Consider the following 18,617-nt stretch of genomic DNA (forward strand, 5'->3'; position numbering starts at 1 on the left):
AAAGCAGGAATGGAAGAAACAAAATTCTCATTCTCAGATGATACCTAAATGGATAATTGTGTACAATCTATGAACATACCACTGCAGGTAATGATAGAATGCAGTAAAGTTGCTGGATATTAAAGTTGCTGGATATAAGATCAGGATCCAAAATCAGGACAATAAAAAATTTTAAATGGTGCATTTATAATGTAATGCAACAAAAGTACATATGGTCCTATGTAATACTAATGTAACAAGAGTGGTATAAAATTTTGTGGAGCAAATGAGAAAAATTTCATCTGGAATGTTAAAGGAAACTCAAATGAAGAGTCATAAGAAAGGAAACCCAAATAAATGGAGACTAATGGGATGTTCATGGATAGGAGGCTCAGTATCATCACTCCAAATATATGTAAGTAACCTTGATTAAAATCCAAATGGACATTTTCATGGAACTTGATAAGCTAATTTTAAGATTTATATGAAAAGCAAGGCGCAAGTATCGACAAGATCTTTTTGATGAACAGCTAGTGTGGTTGTAGTGCAGAAACAAACAGGAGAATAGAAGATAGTTCAGAATTAGATGGAAAAACAAACACATTTTTGTCATCTTGATGTATGACTAAACTGGTAGTATAGTCAGTAGACTATAAACTGTTACATTGTTCTGGAATAGATTAGCCATAAATACTAAAACTGTACTCCAGACACAAAAATTAATTTCCGTGAGGATTTAAGACTTACTGTAGTGAAGTAAAACATCAAACATTTAGAGGGACATATACGAGGATATGTTCATAATTGTAGGCAAGGGAAATTTTCTTAAGTAAATAAAAGCATCAAACATAAAAGATTGGTATGTTGAGCCGTAATAAAAGTAAAACTTTCTATGCACTGTCATACTAGAAACACACAACAACAAAATGCCATAACATGCTAGTAGAAGTGTTACAGTTCTTATAACCGATAAAAGATTATGGGCAAAATAATTATACAATTGACAAATGGACGAAGTAAAAGAACAGCTCATTTATAGATTTAAGAAATCCAAATGACAGAAAAGATGTGAAAACTTCACTTAGTTTTGAAGAAATACAAGCTAAAAGCAAATTAAATACCAATTTATACCACTCAGAATAGTTAAGAAAGGGTGATGATATCAACTCTGACAGGTACATGGAGCAATTAAAAGTCTCGTACATTGCTGGTGGACTGTAATATAATAAAAATATTTGGGAAAGCAATTTGGAAATATCTATTGCAGTTGATATGCATAACCAATACACCAATATTTCCACCTCTTGTAGCACTGTCTGTAATAGGAAAAAATTGAAAGTGGTATAACTACCCATTAAAAATATATAGTCCCATGCAGAAGTGAAAATAACCAGGGCTGCACAAATAAAATATTTAGTAAAATATTTGTTCTTATAATTTGATACCTTTCATTTGAAGCTTAACAATATGCAGAACAATGCTATATATTGTTTAGGGATATGTACATATGTAACAAAATGTATACCAAAAACGTGAACTAGACTTCCACTTCTATGTGTATCGTGGTCTAGATATTGGAAAAAGACTTCTCAGTGCAAAAAGAACCTGGATGCTGATTAAACTGGAACAAAGATGCTATTAAGTGTTTTGCTATCCTCCCAAGAAAGTATGGGAAATAGCTCTCTCTTCTACACACATACATACACACACTAAACACAGAGCAGAGACACAAGTGAAAACAGAAAATGGGGCTGCACGGGAGGACATACGGAAACCAGGAACTTCCACATGAGAATGGGAGATTAGGCCTCCATCATCACAAATTGAGACCACTCATTACACTCCCCATAAATACAGGATACCTGAGATAATCTTTACATCCTTAGTGAAAGGATGGGCAGAGTAAAAGGAGAGAAACAGAGATCTTCCTGACTGCAGAAACAACAGATAAGAAAGCCTCTGCCCTGGCCTGAGGTGAAATAAATAAATTAAAATAATAACATTATCATCATCATCATTTCCTCTGGAAATGGTACTTATACTCTTGCTTTCACATAGTTACCCTACCCTGTTAGAGAAACCTCTGCCTGAAAATTATATAATGTGCCCAAGATAATATACTTCTTGGCCACCTAATAGAGTTTGGGTCCCTCAGCATTCTCACAAAATATAAATTTGCAATAAAAGAAACATCTATTTTTCAAAAGAGTTTACTTACCGCTATCATGTTCTGCATCTAATCATTCTACTTTCAAGAAAAGAGTTCTAATTTTGATAACACTGAAAGTGAGATTTGATGAGATTAGGAGATGGCTGATCATAGGAGTGGTTGACACTGCCAGCATCCTAGAGACCCAAGGTATGCAGCCAGAGGAACTTAATGAAGGTGGAATTACCAACATAAGTGAGGAAACTGGTTGTGATAAAAAGGACAAAGATGTTTCAGAGGAAGTGAAGTGCCCAGTATACTTGACCTTAAAGGATGTTGCAAAGATATTTCAAAATATCGAGAGTACAAAGAATGCTCTCAGTATTTTGTGCCATAGATAAAATGTTGTGTGGCAAGCAGAATTCTAAAGACTGTCCCCTGAGATTCTTGTCTTCTGGTTATTCAGTTAAACAGTAATCTAAATATTGCTGTAAAGGGATTTTGGAGATGTAATTAAATCCCAAATCAGTTGACCTTAAGATTTGGAGATTATTTGGCTAGACTTGTCCCCAGTCAGGTGAGGACTTAAAAAACTCAGTGTTCTCCATCTGGTAGGAGAAGACATCACAGAGATTTGAAGTGTGAGAGGGGTTTGATGCACCATTGCTAGCTTTGAAGATGAAGGGGGCCAAGTGAGAAGGAATGTGGGTGCATCTTGGAGCTGAGAGTAGCCACTGGCTGCCAGCTAGCAAGGAAACAGTACCTCAGACCTACAGCCACAGAAACTGAATTCTGCAAACAACCTGAATGAGCTTGGAAGCTGATTCTTCCTCAGAGCCTCCAGATAAGAGCCCAGTTTAGCTGACACTTTGCCTTTGGCCTTGGAGACTCTTAGTAGGCGGCTCAGCCAAGCATTCCCTGACCTCTGACCTAGAGAAATGTGAGATTCCTAAGTGAGGACTGTCTTAAGCAGCTAGATTTGTGATAAGCAGTTATGCAGCAATCGAAAACTAATACAGTCATGAACTGATACAGACTTAGAAAGGATTATTCCGTTAGATGGTCACCCTTATTATTGGCATAAACCCCTTACTTGGATTTTATCAGGTAAATAGATAAATCATAATTAGGGATATAATTCCACAGAGCTCTAAGAAAACAAACTCACATCAATATAATAACACCTTTCACCTGCAAGTTTAACCTTAGATCAGCAAGATGATGTGCTGATTTTTAAATACAAGGTGACCTCTCCACTTCTAATGTGATTTTATCACCTAAAGTTACTCTGCTCCCACTGCATTCTTATCCCCCAGCTCCTTCTGTTTTCAGACATACACGCACAAGCATGCACATACCCGTAAATACACACAGGAGTTATAACTTTAAATCCACCCAGTTCAGAGAAAGGCTAGCTAAGCTGCTTCCGCTCTTGCTGCTGTATGAATTATTACAGTTCAAGGCCTTATTTGCAGAGCAGCCATTTCTATAGTTTGAAGGTAGATGAGTGCTGGTCTCTTAAGTACTTCCCTTACAGCTAAATTTTCTTTTGGAATTAAATGTGCTTGTTGTGTTATGTCTGCTTAGTACTGGATTCAACAGTGATTCAAAAGCTGATTTAGATGTTGTATAACAGATGGGAAAAAACATTATGATCAGTTTGACAACAAACTCTGTGGCCCCAATTAGGTCACTTCATCTCTCTGGGCAAGTTTCTTCACTGATAAATTAATAAGCTCGAATGAAACGATTTCTTGGTTGCATTCCACCTGTGACATTCTCTGATTCCATGATAAAATGTTGAAAATAACTACCCAAGTCATCTTATTCCCAAGATCAGTTTTACCATCTAAATGCAGAGAATTTGGCACAGTTAAGTTATGGGCTCCTTCACATGAGTCTTTGTAATTCTGCTTTGTAAATTGTTCTATGGCTTTTGCTCTAGATCTCAAACACCTCTTTTTGGTTAGAAATGTGCCATTCTAAACCAAGCTCCCATCTCTGCTTCAGATCTGCCTGTCCAAGGAAATACTATATATTTCCAACTGTGTGTCCCACAAGCACCTCATATTTCATCTTATGCAAAGTGAGGTCTGAGAAGCTGCATTTTCAACGTATGCCTCAGTGCATTCTAAATGTCGAGAACTACTGCCCTAGAGAGAAAGCAGAAAATAAGTCTGCATTCATCCTGTTTTTTAATCTCCAATAGCATATCCCTAGAATGTTTGGGACCCTGGAATTTTTTTTTTTTTTTGGCTGAGCTCTTCTATATATAAATTATGTGATTTAAAATTATGAGAATTTAAAAACATGATATCATGCACATTGTAATGCCTTTATAAAGGTTGATGTTTTAGAACTATTTATTTCTTAAATTATAACCCTGAGATTTTTTTGCCTCTGGAATGATAAGAGAAATATATCATCCTTCTGCCCCTAAGCATTTAAAGGCAATATATATTCCAATAGATGGCACTAGTCTTCTGTTTGCATATCTTTAGATCAGTTGTAAAGGATCCATCCTTTTGTTAAAAAGTTTAATGTTCATTTAAGAGGGCTCTACAGTGTGGACAGAAACGGCAGTCTGAAAAGATAAGTGGAAAGTATGAAGTAATTCAGTTTATCATTTTATCACTTCAGAATGACTGCCTATAATGAACTGCTCAGTTGCATTTGCAGTGTAGCAGTTAAAGTATTTTTTAACTTGTCTCATATACTATTTCCCAGTTTCTCAGCATCAACATTTTTCCCACTTCCCATTCAGCTAAAATTTTAGTTCAAGAGCTTTGTATTTACAGTCAGTGAATTACCCCCAATAGATTTAATGACTCTTCATAAAATTTTTAGAGACTTTGATTTTTGTCATCATCAATTTATCAGCAACATTATCTGTAATAACTCTTTTCTTCTGAGTAATGTCAGTGGGCCACAAAAACAGTAGTTTAATAAAACCATTGCTATTAGAATAATATTCTCACAGAGAATATATAAAAAAGTAAAAACTCCAACTGGTTTGTCTAGTGTTAATTATAGGTTGTTTCTTATTAGCTAGGGAAAGAATAATCCATAGTATAGTCCAAAATCCACTCCCCATAAAAGTAATGCTAACTGATCTATAACAGTTATAATTTTTACTATTGGGAAAGCTATGAGATAGGCCTAAGGGGGGACTTCAGGCCCAGAAAGTGGTATATTAGGAACATTTATTAGGTTCAGGTGGAAAAAGATAATTAAGCTACTTTATCTTGTGGGTGTGTGCAAATATTTATCAGACTTCCTGCCTTAACAAGACCCAAAGAATGACCACATATCCTGGTCTTCCTGGGAGAGTCTTGGTTTACAACTGTTATTCAGTTATTATTGATATCGTCCCCCTGTCCTTTCAAAAGTGTTATGTTTTGGAAAATAAGCTATCTGTTTACCCTAGTTGTAACTCACAGAAGAATTGAGAGATGTTTTTAAAAGAGATTGAGGGCCAAACTGTGATGAAGGTTGTGAGACCAAATCTACAAAGAAAGTGTTGTCTACTTGTAACATTCTGTTTTGAAAATAGTATGTAATCAGAAGTTAGAAATAAAGGTATGAACTGCATGGACATACAGTCAAAAATGTACAGTGGATTAGCTAATGGAGTAATTTGAAATATATGGAAAATCAAAGGGTTAAAGATATCTGAAGCTGGAGCTTCCGTGCTTGATGTGAGTAGGAGTGAAGAATGGACAGGGATGAATTGGAACAATCTAACCTTGAACCATTATTATATGCTCTGGGAGTCCCATATGAGCACTTGTGAGTGAACGCAAATTGTTCAGACTTCAAGCTTTACCTGTGTCTAGGTGGCAAAACCACAGGCAGTTTGTAATATGAGACCAAATCACATAATTTGTGGTGATACTCATAAACAATGCTATACGGCAGGTAACACTTAGCAACTCATAGGTATTGGCAGGCAGTGTCATTAAGCAGAGCTTGGGCAGGAGTAATTCAGAACAGCTTGTTATATTCAGTTTATGGTTAGTCATGGTGCTTGGATGAGGATAATGTTCCAGGCCTTGAACGTTACCTTTTATTGATGGACATAAAATACTATAGATTGTGTTATTTAATAAAATTTTCTGCGAAGATGGTAAGGCTCTGTGTCTAGAGCTGTGCATAACTGTGAGAATGCAGAGAAAGTTATGGCTACTTCAGAGGTAATGGTATATCATGCAAGTAGAGAGGTGGGATCAGCCTTTTTGTCACTCTACCCCTCGCCCTCTCCCAAAAAAAGTGGCTCTCGGCTTCTAGAGCCCACCTTCCCATTCTCTCACAACACGAAAGCTTACAGCCAACAAGAGAACATCTCTGTTGCTTCACTGTCTTTTAAGGACTGACATGATTAGGTCAGGCCCACGCGGGGTAATCTCCCTTTTTATGAACACAAAGTCCACAAGTAGCTTAATTGCAGGAGTGATATCCCATCGTTTTCACAGCCCTCTCTCACCCCTTCAAGGCGTTGGTTATAAAAAGTGTGTAAACCAGGGGGCAGCTGCCATGTTTAGAAGCCACCCGTTTACAGACTGTGCTTTCACTTTGCCCCTTAGTACCCTGGTTGCTACGCTGTTATGAGGATAAGGATGGAGTTTCCAAGGACAGCATCTCCTGTTTACTCTCTTTTCTGGTCTTCAGGGAGCAGGGTTGTACAAGTTCAGTGTGACTAGGTGTCATATAAGTAATACACAAAAAGCCCCTATCTACCAAATCGTGGAGTTCTCCAGAGCGTTTATGTTTATGGAAAAACAGTGTTATCCCAGGACCTGCAGCCTTGTTTTGATCGAAGCAAGATATTTAAGACTCTTGGTTGGGGACTTTTATTTCCATTCATAGGGAAAATTTATCAGTAATATGTGAGATGGGAATAACAACAGATTGTGACAGCACCACTCTTTGTGGCACTTACTTGGGCACTTTTGAATCATCACTCCCCTGCCCACAATACCACACCACGCTACCACCTCAGTCTCAAAAGTTCTACCCACATCACTCTCATCTCCCCCATTACTAATGGAGATGAGCATATTAAGCACAACTCCTTACAAACTCTAGAATTTTCCTTTGGAATTTAAATTTCATGAGAACTGATGATCGTTGTCTTATATACTGCTCAGCACAATATCTGGCACATAATAGATATTCAATAAATATTGATAGAAGAAATGATAGAATAAAAAGTAAATATTGAATTGAATAATATTCTGTTATGTTAATTCCAAGAGTAAAACGATGGATTCATTTTGCTCTTGTCAAGGAGGAACAAAATTCTTTTACCATTATTTTAATTATAAAATCTTCCTAGATATTTGTATATTCCAGGCTTTTATTCTGCAGAATTTAAAAATTAGGTTTTTTGTTTTTAATCTACTTTTTTTTTTACAAATGTAAGATTTCACACATTTAAACAAATTCAGTATCTCTTAAAAATCACGACATTTTAAAGTTATTTTTAAGAAATAGCAATGTACTACTTGTCCTTTTTTGCCTAATACATTGTGAATTTAAACAGTGAAACGTGAAGGTTTCTGTTTGGTTGCAAAAAGCAAATGAGATAATTTACTATTCATCTCATAACTTTCATTTTCTAAAAAGTATCTTGGCAATTAAAGTTTGATTATTTTCTCTTTTTTGGGGACAGCATTAATGAGATCATCACAACTTTTGTAAAAAGCTGAAGTGCTAGGTTGCAAAGGTAGACTATTATATGATGATTTAGTCACAAATTGTACATTTTAATTTTACATAGAAAAACAAACATGATTTGGTAGCTGAATACTACAAAAGGAAAGCTTATAACAAAACATACAACACCACAACAAAAGCAGCTAACAAATCTTAGAGAGCTACAATGAAACCATTGGAACAGGAAAAAAAACTGGCTTTAAAACATTTCTCCATTGATCTGCATTGCTTATATATCCTACTGTTTATTTTTACAGTTGTGCTTGCTAAAATTAAATTACTCCTAAGATTTTAACAATTCCAGTGTATCTGTTCTTGCCATTATGGAAACTGAGTGAAATTTTAAATCTTGATTCACTTCTTTCAGTGACCAAATAATAGTGGCCAAATCTCAGGTCTATTTAGAGCAGCAGATAATTTCATGTGCCTGATAAATGTCATTTTTGAATAGAATTTTTTAAACAATTACTTTTCAAAAGTGTTCACACATTGGCAACATTATTTCTGAGACTTGAGAACAAAGACAATTCATTTATTATGAAGATAATAACTAGATTATAAATCACTTAAGCTATGATTTTAAATGCTCTCCGTTTTCCCCCAACGATTTTGTTCTTTCTTTTTAATTCTGTGGTTTTGCCACAGGTCAACCAATTACTGAACAGTTCAGCTTGAGAATCAGTGAAATGGTTTCTGAGTGTCATTTAATGAAAAGAGCCTCTGATCTAAAAAAAAAAAATTCAAGTGCAATCACACAGAGGGATCAAATCAATTTATTAGATTATTTCAAAGTAAAGGTTTGGGATTGAGTGAAAACTCCAGAGTAGTCATAAGGAGCATGTGGTAGTCACAGCGCTGCCACAAAGGAGTCTTGTGATCTTTGGCATATCGTCTCTCAGACTCAGGTTTTCTCACTTCTAAAAGAGGGATAAGGATTTCAACCGTTACACCCTCACAGTGATGTCAGAATTAATTACGGACTCAGATATGACAGGACTTCAACCTGCTTTATTCTTGTTATTTGCCTCAGGCCAGCCAATGCACATGAATATTGCAACTGCATATCTGATGTTCACTCATACCTTCAGCAGGAGAAATCTGCTGGAACATTCACGAATTACCCTTTATTGTGATGTTATCTTTCATTGAATTTTAATTGTGCTCAAAGGCTACATAACAATTATATTCTCTAGAGGAAAAAAAAGTTAATTCTCTGCATGTATTATTTCTTTATTTGGTAACAGACATGTATCCATGTACTGCAGTGATTTCATAGTGAGATTGTCTAACAGAAGAATCTTTCAGAGAGAACTTGACAATTTATTTTGCTCTTAAAATATTTTTTTAAGTGTGTAAGATGTGTAAGTATAATTATAAAACAAATTTTAGTGTGTGACATGGGAAGGAGCACAGCTTGTGGCAAAGAGAGCTTACTCACTCTCCTTTCCCTTTACATTTTCTCCATTAAGTACTCGGCTTATTCTAAAGGCCTATTCTACTGTTGTCACAAGATTGCCAATATCTGTGCTATTCTAAGTGTCTAGCTCAAAATAATACCAATTTCAGTAAAATGTAACAAGTTGACTTACCCCTTTCATCATAATTTTTGTCCGTGTATTTTTTTTAAACATGGAAAAAGTACAATTACATAATTTGCATAGTTTCCCTCTTCTGTGTTTCCTCTCTTTTTCTCTATGGACTTGGGCTGTGTAATGATTCCTTTTATCAATAATCCATTCCATTATCACTTAGCAATATGAAAAGTAGGTGGTCTCTTGTAACCAAAATATGTAAATGTACAAACCATAGTTTGGAAATCTAAAAAAATAATGTTTTCCTACATGCACAGTTCAATTAATCCATTTAAATATTGCATAATATTTACTGTAATTTTTTATAAGTGTAAATATTGCAATTATGACATACCTTCGAGGAAAGATCTCTCAAAAACAAGTTTCGGGCTTCCCTGGTGGCGCAGTGGTTGAGAGTCTGCCTGCCGATGCAGGGGACACGGGTTCGTGCCCCGGTCCGGGAGGATCCCACATGCCGCGGAGCAGCTGGGCCCATGAGCCATGGCCGCTGAGCCTGCGCGTCCGGAGCCTGTGCTCCGCAACGGGAGAGGCCACAACAGTGAGAGGCCCGTGTACCGCTAAGAAAGAAAAAAAAAAAAAAAAACAAGTTTCATTTCCCTAGTCTTATACTTTTTGGGGAGAGGTCATTGAATTCAGTTTAATCATTCATGCTAAAGTTTAAATGGAGGAAAACCTTAGGATATAAATATCATGGGGTTAGAGTATCTCATTTAAGATTGTACACTGAGATAAATATGATATTTTTCTGTTATATCATGATTTTTCGCTACATAATCATTCATTAATTTGCAAGTAATTTCCTGTTCCATCACTTGTCACTTATAACAGAAGTCATTCTTTCTGCTTTCAGTCTTAACAGACTTTCTTCCAATTATCAGGACTGCTTTTGTGTAGGTGCAAGATACTCGGTTATAAATATAATCTAAAGTGAAAGGATTACATAGCATATCCTTTTATTTAAAACTTCTGGCCTACTCAGCACAATTAGAATTGGCAATTCTTATTAACTCTACCTCTCATGCTACAAATATCTCTGTCCAAATAAGAGGAGATTTTAACTTCTCAGTTTGAGTCACCAAAATAGTATTCCTAAGAATATGTCACGGTGACTATTGATCTGGGGGTTCTAGATAAAATAACGATGTTATTTATGGCATCTCAGTAAGTGTTGCATGTGTCTTTGTACAGGCAGTCTCACAACCTCTATTTATATTTCTATTACACTACAGGATAACTATCTCATCCCTTGAGATAGTTCTCTCACAGATCTCAAAGCAAATTTTTGTATGCCGAACCATTACAAATGTATTTTCCAATTTTGGGAAAAACTGTCTGGCTCTTTTTGCCAGATGTGATTTACAGACAAATGGACAAAAACTTCATTTGTAACAGAGATCCTATTTAAGTTGAATGGTTCTAAATTAGTGTGGCTTTAAGATGCAGGAGAACCCTGCTATTACCATCGGTAGTAAGCACAGGTGGTCTTATTTGCTGTTCCCTTGCTGAGATTTTAAGTCTTATAACCTCTTTTGACTCTCAGCCTACCTGAACTGAATTTCTCAGTTGAGTCACCTCCATAAGTTTAACAAAAGCACTAGGTTATTGCCTGCAAATACGAAAGATGAAAAGAATATTTCAGAGAGTCTCATTTAATAATTTTCTCATGAGTTTGGTCAAAACTGAGTTTAGGCTTTAGAGACATGGTCCTATGCAATGGCAAGCGTAAGGATTTTGAAATAATAGAAATCTGGTTTTTAAGTCCAGCCCTATGCCTATCATCTTGCCATCTTTCACATCACATAATTTTCTACGCCTTGATAGTTTTATGTGTGCAGTGGGATTTATAAAACCAACTTTTTATGTTGGTTGTAAAGATAAAAAATTACACACATACATTCATGCAAACAAACACACTTAGTGTATAATGGCTTTATTAAAACTTAACATATGTCGGTCCTCTAGAGTAGCAAAACTGTCTACTCATTGATTTCTTCCCTTTAGCCTCTGAAAACCATCAAAGTCATCTGCTTGTAGCAGAGGCCCTTACTTGAGTTTGAGGCACGCTGGGTACGTCTAGATATTTAGTACAGCAAGGCCATCAAGATTCTTCTAGGAGCTATGTCATGAGGAAATACTATTGTTATAGGCTGAACTTTTGTCCGCTCAAAATTTATATGTTGAAGCCCTAACTCCAGTACCTCAGAATGTGATTATATTTGGAAACTGGGCCTTTAAAGAGGTAATTAAGATAAAATGAGGTCAGATGGGTGGGATAGATGGGCCCTAATCCAATATGACTGGTGTCATAAGAAGAGGAGATTACGACGCAGACTCACAGACAGATGGACGTCCACATGAGGACATAACACAAAGATGGCCATCTGCAAGCCAAGGAGAGAGGACTTAGAAGAAATAAAACCTGCTGATATTGGAATTCTAGGCCACAGAAGTGGAGAAAATACATTTCTGTTGATTAAGCCATCCAGTCTGTGGTATTTTTGTTATGGGAGTCCCTACACACTAAAGCCAAGAGTTTTGGTTTAAGGTTGAAAATTCAACATCTGAAGAGAGGGAGGATTCTCAGTACAGCCTGGTGCTTATAACTCAGATTGGTACTGCCAAGTTCTCATAGCATTATGACCAACGTTCATTGATTGCACTGAAAAATGAGTGATAAAAATTGATTTTTTTTTACCATATTTTGTGCAAACGTTTGACAGCTTTAACACCGGTAGCAGACCCAGAAGCAGAACTCAGGACACCAGATGGATCACACGCAATACATTGAAGAAATACAAGCACATGACTAGAGTAGGGAGAAAATCAGAAGCATCAAAAAGAAGACAAAGTGGATGTCAAGTATTTTATTTGTAGATTTTCAATGAATCTGTTAGTTCTGATATCTTAGAGAGCACAGTTACATATAATTACGGTTCATATTGAAGATGGATTACTATCTAACATAAAACTTGAGTTAGTCAAAGAGCATGTCTGTAGAGTTGGTAGTAAGGAACACTGAAGTTATTAAAATGTATCTGTAGCCAATTTGGCAATGATTTGATTTTGACTTAGCTATCAATCTGGAAGGTATTTAGAAATAAATGATCCTAATAAATTTACACAGATGAGCAGCCTGATAAAATGAAGTTGTCAAATTCTGGCATTATTCCCCATTCATGAAAAGCTAGAAATGGCCTTTTTAATGAGCAGTATGTTTGTTTGGAAAAATACAAAGTCTCTGAAGCCAAGTAAACAGCATGAGGCTATTGGGTACAATAAAATATAAACAAAGAAGTGGGGCTAATCAAGAACAGATTGGTGAATTAAAGAAGTTTTCTCATGTTAAATGCTCAAGCTATTTTTCCTCTCCTATTGCCATTTTGGTAACATTTGACTTCCATTCACCAACGCCTGGTGCCTAAATATTGTTCAGTTTTCGTTCATGTACTTTTTCATTCATTTATTCATTCAACAAGTGGTTATTGAACCCTTCCTACGTGTCAGTCACTCTCACAGTTCTAAGATTTAGGGACTTTGAGATAGCATAGAATCTCTGTTATAATAGAGCTAAACTGGACTTCTTGCTAAGACTAGAACAGTCTTATTTCTATTTCAGGGCATTTATACTTCTTACTGTCTCTGCCTGGACCACTCTGTCCCCATATCTTCGCATTTCTTTCAAGCCTATCCCTATATTATTTTAGAATACTCCAACAAGTAAGAATGCTGGAGGCCTGAGGACCATACAGCCAGGTCTCACAGAAGAAAAGGATGAGTTTCATAGCCAGAATTATAATTTAAGGATTTAGAAAACCCTGTGAAATAGAACAGATCTCAGTGAAAGTAGCTGCTACCTACTGTCCATTTCTGGTACTATTATGACTCAGTCACTTTCCCAGATTTTCTCTCACTACTACAGGTGTTACTGAAGGCAATACGGTCACAGTGCTCAAGAGTATGGGTTCTGGGGCCAAAGTGTTGGGTTCAAACAGCTATATAATCTTAGATGTGTTTGTTTGCCTGTTTTTAATGTCCCTGAACTTCCGTTTTCCACATCAATAGGATTTGGACAGATTCTATAATACTTGTAGGAGTGCAGTGATAACTGAATGAGATGGTATATGAAATGATCTTCCTACAGTGTCTGGCTACATATCTATGCCATTATTATAAATTAGCAATTCACTTCTCGCTCTTTTGCTCCACTTGAATTTTCTGTTTATTTTCAACCACTTCTGCTTCACAGATTTTACTTACTACTTTCTCTGTTCATTTTTAGCCTTCTGCCTACCCTCGTCCTGCCTTACTCCTTATATGCCTTTATTCATCCCTCAAAAAGACAATCTTGATTTAATCATTACCACCCACGCTTGGCCAAGCTTTTATGGGAAGTGGGGCCAGTCCCTAGTTTCCTGTCTACTCCTGGCCTCATGGCAGCTGTGACTTAGGAGCCAAAGACACGTAGCCTCCCATCCTAAAATCTACTTCAGGCACTGAGACCCTAATAGGCTCCTCCCCAAGATGTCACCACTCATGAACGACACACATTGCCAGAAGTCTAAATAAAGTTTACATGTGCTGACTCCTATTACTCAGGAAGATTGTGTGGGTGTTGGAGATACTCCTAAAAGAAAGAGGTGTCAGAAAACTAAGGGAAGAAAAGAATAATAGAAAATGAGATGGAAATAAAGCAAAATGGGAAGTTTTCTTCCCCCTACCCCCAGAAAAAGTAAGTTATGTTTCCATAACTTACAGCTAAAAACAGCTGTATTATCTATAGCCTATTGAATGGAGATCAGTCATTAATATTTTACTCATGTACACACTTCATTTTGATGCAATTTTCCTGTATAACCAGCCAGAATCATTTGCAGGATATTTAACAAAAATGATGGAAATACTCAGCTGCATCTGTTCATCATTTGGCTAACCATATTTTTGCATAAATTTAACATGGGCTTACGCCACTGCCATTATTTTCCTCATCCTTTTCCTTCACTGTTCAAATCTGCATGCCAAAATTTATTATTATTCCACGCTGCCATCCCGGCTACCAAGTCAAAAGCAGCAAAGAGAAATGGAGAAGCTGTTTTCTAAAACTGTGGGCATGTACAGTACTTCCCTGAGACAACAACCAGTGGTTATTGCAATGACAAACAGCTTTAATAATGAAAATAGACTCTTGGTTTTACCTACACAGATGCAGTTTAATTTTCTTCTTCCTTGTTAGAATCCTCACTAGCTCTCCTCCCCCACCCAGCCCCCAGTTATGAAAATGAGTTGGCAAACACAACAGTTCTATTCATCCTCAGTTTAATATACAACTTCTCATATACACAAGGGGGTGAAACGGTTTCTAAAAACATTGGTTTGTAAAGATGACAGTAGAATCTAATTCCCTCAGGTGCTCGCTTAATACTTAACTCTCCACTGGAGAGTGTAATAAGGTCATCAGGATTATTGAAGTTGACAGAGCACCAAGCTCAGATTAATTACATCACAGACTTCAGAAGGAATCAGAAAAAGCAACAATACTGCCCCTGGCAAGTGCATATATTTTTTATAGCTCTCTAAGCACTCTGAGTATAATATAATACAAATGAGTGAAGGGTGGCTGGTATATTGATTGTAGATTTTGTGATACAGATTCTGAAAGATTAATTATTCTGAGAGCAAGGAATCACCATCACAGATTCAGAGAAGATACTCAGAATGGAATATCTTACATAAGGGACGAGTAATTGAAGGGTGAGTAAAGGGTACTAATATATATAAATCTTCTTCTGAATTTCAGAAGAAGATTTATATTCATTGCAACATATAATTCTTACGAACAGGCAAAATAGATATTGTTCTTTAAATAATGGAAAGTGAGGCTGAAATAAGTTTAAAAAATCTTTCTCCAAATCTCATATCTAGTAAGTGATCAAGCAGCATTTGAAGTTCTAACACAAATTCCAATATCTTTCCTCTTAAAAATAGGGTATACCAAAGCATTGTCCTTGAAAAGGTACAATGTTAAAGGAAGAAAATTTTACATAGGAAAAACTCATATGCTTAATAAATAAATACATGTTGAATGTCTTTTCCAAACAATGCTGAAAACTTAATATATATTTTATTTGATTACAATATAAGAAATTTTAAGAATTCAGTGAGTCACTTATAATTAGCTTGGGGTTTGAGACATAAATCTAAAATGTTAAAAAAAAAAATGATACAGGGAAGCCTACACCATTACACTTACCAAAAACTAGAAACGTATCAGTACTGCAGGTTTGAAAATCTAAAATACACCAGGATATAAAATAAAACAAAATGAAAAAGGCTTCTGGGAAACTAAGATATTACAAAGTAATTGCTCCTTAGTTCACACAACATACTTGTAACTGGGTATCAAATGGGACTATTCCTATTGTCTAGGGGGATTGACTGAGGCTGCAAAGTTCAGGACAAAGAGTAAAAAGTCCAGGTCTGCATTTTAAAGAGAGGTGATCACACATTCCAGAGTAGTCATTAAGTGGTGGCCAAGCTGGTCCTTGTCAGTAGCCATCTAGTCTCCAGGTGGTTTTTAAAAAGGCTGGAGACTCATTAGAGATAGAAACTATTATGGCATTTTCATTCCTCCCTCTCCCAGGGAGGCAGGAAGGAGAGTCCTTCCTCTACACATTAAAAAAGTAAAGGATCCTCCACCCCAAAAACAAACAAATAAACAAAAAACTACTCATAGAGCTCAGAGTTGTCGCCACAGAAGAGACACAGCCAAGCTTCAGAAACTTGCATGTGTTCTTGGGAAAATAATGGTCATCTGTTCCTACAAGTTTAGAAGGGAAGAAAGAACAGGGACCTGACCTTCTCTGGAAGAACCTGCAAATCACAAGCTGGCTGAACAAACCTGTAGTGGAAGGTAAGGAGTGAGGGTGGAAGGACAGGAGTGTTAGCAGACCTGAACTTCCCCTGTTTTGTGGGACAAGGATTTGTGAGTTTTCCAATGGCCCAAACGGAAACCATGGAAGTTGCCCAAGAGGTTTGCCTCCCAGGACAAGGGAACCCTTATCTGTAAAGCCAGGGCAGGAGCTCATGAGGGTGATGTGTGATCTCATAGAAAATAAATCCCCCAGAATCCCCTGTTGGTATTCTCCAAAGAAACCACTAATATCCTCCAGGAAGTAAATCAAATATAGACACCTGCCAAAATCAAGTGAGAACTACAGATAGGAAATTGTTGGGGTGGAGATGAGAGAAGAGGCATTTGGAATAAAGAGAGTGAAATAACAGACCAGGTTCCATCTCCCCACCCTCACCCCTTCCTCTCTGCTGGGCCTACAGCACATTGGTTAGGCTTCAACTGGTGACAGTAAAAACTTTAAACTGAATGCAAGGTTCAAGTTTTGATTTAGATCGGATCACACCTTTTAGTATCTGAAAGTGACTCCTAAATTATAGTATATCCTGAAAAGGCATCCCAGGGCAGAAAGGAGACTTCAAAATAGTGTGGTTAAGGCAATGGGGAGACAAAATAAAGCTGTTCTCATTGTATAGACAAAATAAAGCTCTTCCCTCCCATTAAATAAGCTGGTTACATATGCACAAGAGAGCCCCTTGGGCCTACACTTAGAGAATATGTACTCGGCTCTTGCAAATAAATTTATCATTTTTGCAATATTTATCATTTTTTTAGAATACAGCTACATTAGACAGCAGGGGAAGCGTTGTTACTAGCTGGTGCGCTGGCAGCAGTGAGCAATGACAGACACCTGCCGGCCTCAGAGCAAGGAGAAAACAGCAACACGGTAAAAGGCAGCTGTAAGGACTGTAAAATCAGATCAGCAGTCACCATTTTGCATCAGGGCAAACTTTCACCCATGCAGCCTGCCTCCCCCCGCCACAGGCACAGTCAGGTGGTTTCTGGGAGGGTCTGATTCAAAAAGTCCACGGTAAAAGTCAGGAAGCTTAGTTACTCTCAAGGTGATTTTGCCCAGATTTGCCAATTTTGTAAGAAAAAAGAAACTGAAAAAAAAATTGTTAAATCCCTCCAATAATGGTGTTAGTAATATTTTTATGTCCCCCATGTGCTTCCATTTAGTATCTTAGAATCAGGCATATACACATTTTAAAAGATGTCTATTCAAAATTAATTTTAAGGCTTTGCTGCTCATAAATGCATGTCTTCAGCTTTTCAGAAAACTCAGTTGATCAGAATGATGTGTTTCCTACATGTATCCAGTAGTCAAGATTTTCCTAGATGGATATAGTAAGTGTCATACAAGAGCTCATGAAATTAAAACCAGAGATATTCAACGTAAGACCAGGTATGCTAGGCTGGTGGGACTTTTTCAGGAGCTTGGACTTGATTTCTGGATTTAAAGACTAAGTAAATTAAGAGATTATGTAAATATCAACCAGCACTGAACACAGTGCGAAACAGATCTAAAACGGGGAAGTAATTGCCCATCTAGTCCTCAGGGTGAGTAAAATTATTGTGAAAAGGGATTTTGTACATTTTTATCTCAGCTTGCTCCTGCAAAGGGAGGACAAGCTGGGGAAATGGCTGGGTGTATTTATGAGATCGTTGAAAGGATACATTACACAGAAGATAAACTAGAGAAATTGTATGGTTGTGTTTGCCCATATACAATCAAAAGCTCTGCACAATTGATGTATCCAATAAAATCATGAGGTGCTACACAGACTACATAGACAAAAAAGCAGAATGAGGGCATTGTGCTTGGAAGATGGCCAGGAGAGAGTATATGAAATAATTTATTGCGTTGCCTAAACCCTGAAATCAGAGATGTCTGAGGGAGAAAAGAAAAAAACACGAGGAAGAAAAATATAAAGGAAACCACTGATAGAAAATCATGGAAGCCAAAGTTCTTGCCCATAAGAGATGGCTGCAACTTTTTGTTCATTGAGCATTCCTATTTCAGAGTGCACAGTGCACAGTGAATATTGGAAAAGTCTACTGATGCCAGATATTATTAAAATAATTCCCTTAACTTAGTAAGTTAAACTCCATTCACTAAAATGAGTGGCTAAAGTGCCACTTAATAAATACATGTGGGTTGATGAGTACTTGGTTCTTTTTAGGATTCCTTGCCATAGCATAGAAAATGCAGGCTGTTTAAATTTCGTGAAGCACCACTGCTTTTGTAAAGCAATATTATTCACATATAGATAAC

Source organism: Grampus griseus, assembly GCF_964374135.1.
Source record: "Grampus griseus genome assembly, chromosome: 11".
NCBI classification, from domain to species: Eukaryota; Metazoa; Chordata; class Mammalia; order Artiodactyla; family Delphinidae; genus Grampus; species Grampus griseus.